Genomic DNA, 6831 nt, shown 5'->3' with positions numbered 1-6831 from the left:
TGGATCTCTGAATTCTGGCCTCCATAGCTTTTTTGCTTCTCTCCTTTTGTGACAGGTTTGCATGTAGGTGATCTTTGGGAGCTGTAGAGTTGATTTTTCCTCAACTCCTATATGGTATCAGAGCTCCAGATCTACATGCCCATGTTCTCTTCATGAGAGATTTTGGGCCTTGTTCTTCAGATCTGTGTATTTGGGGGTTTGTGCAGTTGTTCTTTTCCAATTCTGGGGGTAGATGATTTTTGGTACATTTTGGTGCCAAAGGACCTCATAGTTGGATTCAGAAGGCTGATTCCATGAATTTCAATATATAATTTGCCTATTTTCGGTGACAACGACATCAAGGGCATATTTTTTATTGGCACATTTTTCGAGGCACATAAATCTGTACGGCTGTACCTGCAAAAGCGTCAAAAAAATTTTGTCAAAAAAAAAAAAAAATTCTTTTTACCCTTTTTTTGCCCTAAAAGAGGGTTTTTTTTTCTTTTGGCCGTAACTTGGTCATACAGAGGCGCTTTTTCAAAAACCTTATATCGTCGGAAAGCTCTTTTCGAGCTCTATCCAAATCTAGAGGTTTGAACTTTTGATTTTTCCTTTTTGATGGCTTTTTTCTATCAAATTCAAAGGTTCCCTTTTGCACTCTGGGAGACATCACTTGAGCATCCGAACTCCGTTTTTTGAAAACTTTATATCGTTGGAAATCTTGTTCTGTGTTCTTTCCATTCATATTATTTTTCTTTCTAGATTCTTCTCCAGGTATATTTTATTCAGTTTTTTGCTTTTCAGCACTTTGGTGAATATCTTGGATGTTTCAGGTCCTGAGATCTCTTTCTTTGAGTAGGATGTCTCGTCTTTGGTTGTTCTTGCTATTTCCTGTGTCCTGTCTCTTCTGATCATTGTAGCATTTTATTTATGCAAACACACTGAGATAAAGTGCCATCATGCATTGTATAATTGGGATGTTGCACATCTTGTGCCTTACTGTACATGCACTACTTATAAAGTGCCATGGGGGGGTTGATGTTTGCCTTTTGTTTGCCATCTACCTTTGTCATGTAAGTATTCCTTCCACGACATTAGCCTCATGATGTGTGTCAAGTGAGTGTTCCTTCCACGATACTTTGTACTTTTTTCTGCACCTTCGATGTTCCTGGTTCTTCATCATGCAGTTTTTGTTGGTCGTTCTTTTCATTGTACCTGTCACTCTCCCTTTTCAGCATTATGGGGAGGTTTGTCTTGTTGGTTCTAATGCTTCCTTGGTTCAATTGATCAGCTCTTCGGGCTTTGGTGTTTCAGGCCATCTGTATCTTCGAGTTCAATTATTTGCCTTTGTTTTCCATCTGATTCAAGTAGTGTCATTTGAGGGCACTCATGCAGATTACAGTCTTCTCTACTTGGTCATGTTCTATTTCAGTGGAGGTTCTTCAGATCAACAGTTACTCTTTGACAGTGTTTACAGCTATTTCATGCTTCAGTGGTGTTCTTCATTCTCTTCTTTTTGTTCCTATCTTCTGGAAAACTCTTGTTTGGAGGCTTCTTAGTCCTTCACTTGAGCTTTCATCTCTTCTTGGAGAGGAGTCTTGTTCCCATAGGGTTTTCTCCTTTTTCTCCACTTTACAGAGATTTTATTGTACTTGGGTGCCTCATTAGGCCTGGTTGTCAGGACCCATTGTTGCTTTCCTATATTTTTTACATGTTTTTAAAGTCCTTAGTTGTTTCTTAGCTACTCCCTAAGTCCATCTTAAGGGGGGGGGGGGTAATTAGAGTTATCTTTTATTAGATAATAATTATTTATTTAATTATTAGTCTATTATACTCTATGCTTAAGCTAAACTTAGGAATCTTATAATTCTTTAGGGTTTTAACCTTTAGGGTTTCGAGTATCCTCTTATAAGGATTCTCTCTTCGTACTTTCATAACAACTATAATTATTGAATTGCATTCTTGTTGCACAATCAATATGACTCCTCTTTTCTGCTTCTCTGAATTCTAGCCTCCATAGCTATTTTGCTTCTCTCTTTCTGTGACAGGTTTGCATGCAGGTGATCTTTGGGAGTTGTACAACTAACATTTCACCTGAGAAAATTCTACGGTTCCTCTCAAACCATATCTGCCATAATATAAAAGTGGGGCCAATACACCACACAATCTAAAGAAAAGAAGGCAAAGTGGGAGGCTTACCCAAACTATTCCATAACTCCACTAGGGATGAATCATGAACACAAGGGTGTTTTCAAACTCCCCACCAAAAATTTCAGAGATGCAAAGAGAAAGGACACCAGAAAAAAAAGTGTGAGGAGTCCTCCTCACCATCACCACACAAGACACGGATAGAAGGGCATGAAAGCCACACTTACGAATATTATCCCAAGTCAAACACCTATTCAAAATCAGAGTCCACACAAAGAAATTACACTTTGGCCAAGAGAATTTTTTCCAAGCATACTTCCACCAAGGAACCTCCTCCCAGCCTAGCCTTCAGGACAACAACTCCCGATATCCACTAGCAACAGTAAAAGTACCCCTCATATTCGAAAACTGAGCAAGACTATCCTTATCCTTGATGGAGCGGAAATATCTATTAGATATAATGCCATGAAGCTCAACACATTCCTCTTCCCTACCAGCAACTGGCTAGTCGGAAGGAGCCTTCCATCTTACCACCTCCAGTTGTCCACATAGAGAAAAAGATTTAAAGTTACTCACCCTAGACCACCCACCCTCAAGAAACTGCTGGCTAAGAATCCTCAAGTTCAGATACTGAGAAGTAATGGGGAGGAAACCATCCCAAGATTCCAACCAAAAGTGTGTCTCCTCCCCTCTCTTGCATATCCAAAATAAACCATCCTTAATTAAAGCTGCCCCTTTCTTGAGTGTGTTCCAAATCACTGAGCCATCCCCGACCAAGGGATACCTTGAAATCTATTTCTTCAGAACTCCCCAAAGATACTTATGCGCCAAAATTTTAGCCCATATTTGATCCTTCTCCACACACCACCTCCAATACAACTTTGCAGCCAACGCCATCCCAAACAAAATCAAATGCCTTAAACCAAGTCCTCCTAACCGCTTTGGGCTGCACAGAATATCCCATTTAAAAAGGCTTCATTTAGAAAATGACAAGCTACCTTCCCATAAGAACTGCCTAGCGAAAGAATCCATCTCCTTGACAAAACCCATCGGGGCCACCTGAAGCATACACCTATAAATAGGTAGAGCCTACACCGCCGACTTGAGCAGTTGAACTCGGCCAACAAAGGAAAGTCACCTGTGAGTCCAATGATTGACTTTCATACGAAACTTGTCAAGAATATACTGCCAAGACTCCTTAGGGAGGTTTCTAGTAGATATATGAATACCAAGATAAGTCAAAGGAAGGGAACCAATCTAAAATCTCAAGATATGAGCAATTCACAACTGTATAGGCTCTATCGTATTGAAAAAGAAGATGGAGGATTTATCCTCATCAATCAACTGACCAGAAGCAACCAGATAAATATCCAATGCCTTACGTAGATTAATATCTTCTCTAACCTTTGCAATTCCCATCAAGGTTGTATCATCCACAAACTGCAAATGAGACATAGGAGGCAAATTGTTTCCACATCTCCACCCTTGAATCAGGCCCAACTCAACTTTACTCTTCATCAGTTGCCCTAGTCCTTTAGCAAAAAGAATAAATAAATAAATAAGGGGAGAGGGAGTCTTCTTGTTGAAGGCCTCTAGAAGCACCAAAGAGATCAATGCGTTCCCCATTGATCAATACAAAATAAAAAATAGAAGTAACACATGACATAACCCATTCGATCCAATCCGCAACAAACCCAAAGGCCCCAAGAACTTTCTAAAGGAAGGACCATCGACCCCTGTCATAAGCCTTCTCCATATCTAGCTTGATGAACATAGCTTTTTCTTTTAAGGTAGCTATGGAATGGATGGATTCAATAGCAATAACCACTCCATCCAAGATTTTCGACCTACCTCAAAACCACCCTGTTCCTCGGAGATAAGTCTTTTAAGCCACTTCTTCAACCTATCAACTATCAACTTGGAAACAATCTTATAGACCACATTGCATAGAGATATTGGGCGGAATTGACTTAACCGATCAGCCCCCTGGCACTTGGGGATAAGGGCAATAAAAGTAGAGTTCAAAGCACTCAACATCTATTTATTCCTCTGGGATTCTTGAACCACCTCCAATAAATCCAACTTAATAATATCCCATAATTATTAAAATAATTCAACTGGGAAACCATAAGGGCCAGGTGCCTTCCCCTTTCTTCATTTGGAACACAACCCTTTCCAGCTCCTCAAGAGAAATATGGCTCATAATATGCTCATTCATCTCCCTACTAACCAATGAAGGGATACAAGAGAACACGATTTTACTCTTTTGAACTCCCTTGAGACTCCTCTCTGAACAAAGAACCAAAGTACCGCACAACTTCCTTCAAGATGTCATGCATGGCTGAAAGCTGCTCACCCCTGTCATTTACAAGAAAAGGAATAGAATTGTCGTGTCTTCTGGATTTCACCGAATTGAAGAAGAAAGTGGTATTTTTATCTCCTTCCTGAAGCCACTCAACATGAGCACTCTATTTCCAATAGATTTCCTCTCATAGTTCACATTCTTCCATATTCTTTACAGCTCTAGCTTCCTCACTGAGAAAGGTCTCAGACAAGCCAACCTCCCTTAACTCTCTAGTGATGTTATCCAACCCAGCCTGAGCAACAACTTTAGCATGGAAAATATTGCCAAAGCATTGACGATTCCACCTTTTAAGTTGATATTTAACAAATTGGAGCAATTTGGTAAATGTATACATAGCAGTGCCATAAGCGGGTTTACCAATCCTCCACCAGTCAACTACATAATCCTATAGAGAGGAGACACGCAACCACAAAAGCTAGAACTTGAAGGAAGGAAACCTAGAAATCCTAGTAGAGAAAGCATTTAGCTTAGTAGGCTAGTGGTCTGACCCCCGCCAATCCAAGATCACCGAGCTGGTAGACCACCCACCACAAATCCAGAAACAAGAAACAAAGAACCGATCAAGTCTCTCAGCAATGCAGTTCTCCCCAATCCTTCGATTGTTCCAAGTAAACTGACCATTATGAGGCTTGATGTCAATCAAATTTAGAGCCAAAATATTATCACGCAATAAGAAATATGAAGGTTCCAACCACATAATACCACCATGCTTCTCTGTCAACTCATAGATGGCATTGAAAGCGCCAACCATAATCCATAGAAGAAGAGGCACCATGCTGTGGACAAAACTAATATGGAACCACATGAGCTGCTTACCCTGGAAATTAGTAGGTGCATAGATATTAGAGAGAAGGATAGCTTCTCCCGTCTCAAGACTTGAAGCAATCATAGATATGGACAATTTAGAGGCCATCCACCAAAGGGGGTGAATCTTCACAAGATTCCAAAGGCACGCCACACCTCCAGAAGAGCCATGAGCCCCAATACATTGGTATTCACCTCTCCCCCACAACTTAGGCAATAAGCCAATCATGCTCTCTACAAAAAGTTTAGTTTCTTGCAAAAAAATAATATTAGGAGAACGACTTCTCACCAAATCCAGAACAACTTTTTGTCTAGGGTCAATGTTCAAGCCCCTAGCATTCCAAGATAGCACAATCATTTCAGGGGACTTGAAAAGTGAGAATCCAGAGTCTTCACTGACCCTGACTCCACCAATTCTGCCCCATCAATTTAATCTTGTCCAAGTCTTTCTTCCTACCAACCTTCAATGATTTCTCCACTGAACCCTTTTTTATATCCTTCTGAAGAAGGCCCAAATGAGGAGAAACCTTACTACTCGTTGCCATTTTAGGTTCTAATCTCTTTACCGTGTGAGAGCCTATCCCCTCATCCATCTTCACTTCTGTTGTAGTAGCCAAATTCTCCTGATCCTCCACATGAAGATCTATGTTCATTTGCAAATCACCACCATCTCGAGGAGCCTGAATAGCATCTAAAATACCTTCCTCCTGCCCCATTATCATAACATTTTGATCCAAAATCATCATGCCCGAATTGACCTCTTGTCGACTGAGGTCATCTAGAGCTTCAAATCTATTGCATGTATCCTCTTCCTGTCTCTCCTTCAAAGACCTCTTTTGACCCCGATTCATATTATGAGCTCCGACAGAAGTGAAACCATCTTCACCAATCCCCTCACTAGGAATGGGATCCTTTCCTTTATCCACCCTAGGGGGACTGCAAAAGGCTGAGAAGGCTGGGGCTCAACGGGCTTAGACCTTGGGCATCTTCGTTGTAAATAGCCATATTTATGACATAGCCGACACCTGAATGGTAAAGCCTCATAATCTAACTATTGTACCCAAGGATAATACCTCGCACACATATCCATATAATTTGGCAATGGCTTACTTCAATCAATTTCAACACAAATGCGAGCGAAGGTCATTACCTTTTTAACTCGAGTTTGTTGATAGGATCCAATTGGTTTCCTCGGCATCGACGCCACCATATGCAAAATGTCATCTCGCCAACACTCCATTGGAAATCAAGGTAGCTGAACCCACACTGGAACCCGGTTCGATAACTCCTCAGAAGGGTTGAAACCCGCATGCCAAGGTTTAATAAATAATCCAATTTGATTATGAAAATAGGGGCCTCCTTCAAAATCTTTTTTGCGATCTGTCGTGCAGTACTTGAAGGTAACCATGAAATAGTTATTTGTTAGTAGCATAATTTCCATCTCCCCCTCCGACAACCATGCCCTTTGAGCCCATGATTCCATAAATTGCAAAGAGAACCGCATCCCCATGAACTTACATAGTAAGGAATGCTTC

The sequence above is a fragment of the Cryptomeria japonica genome, chromosome 6 (genome assembly GCF_030272615.1).
Source record: "Cryptomeria japonica chromosome 6, Sugi_1.0, whole genome shotgun sequence".
NCBI classification, from domain to species: Eukaryota; Viridiplantae; Streptophyta; class Pinopsida; order Cupressales; family Cupressaceae; genus Cryptomeria; species Cryptomeria japonica.
Note: the sequence above shows the minus strand (reverse complement) of the source record.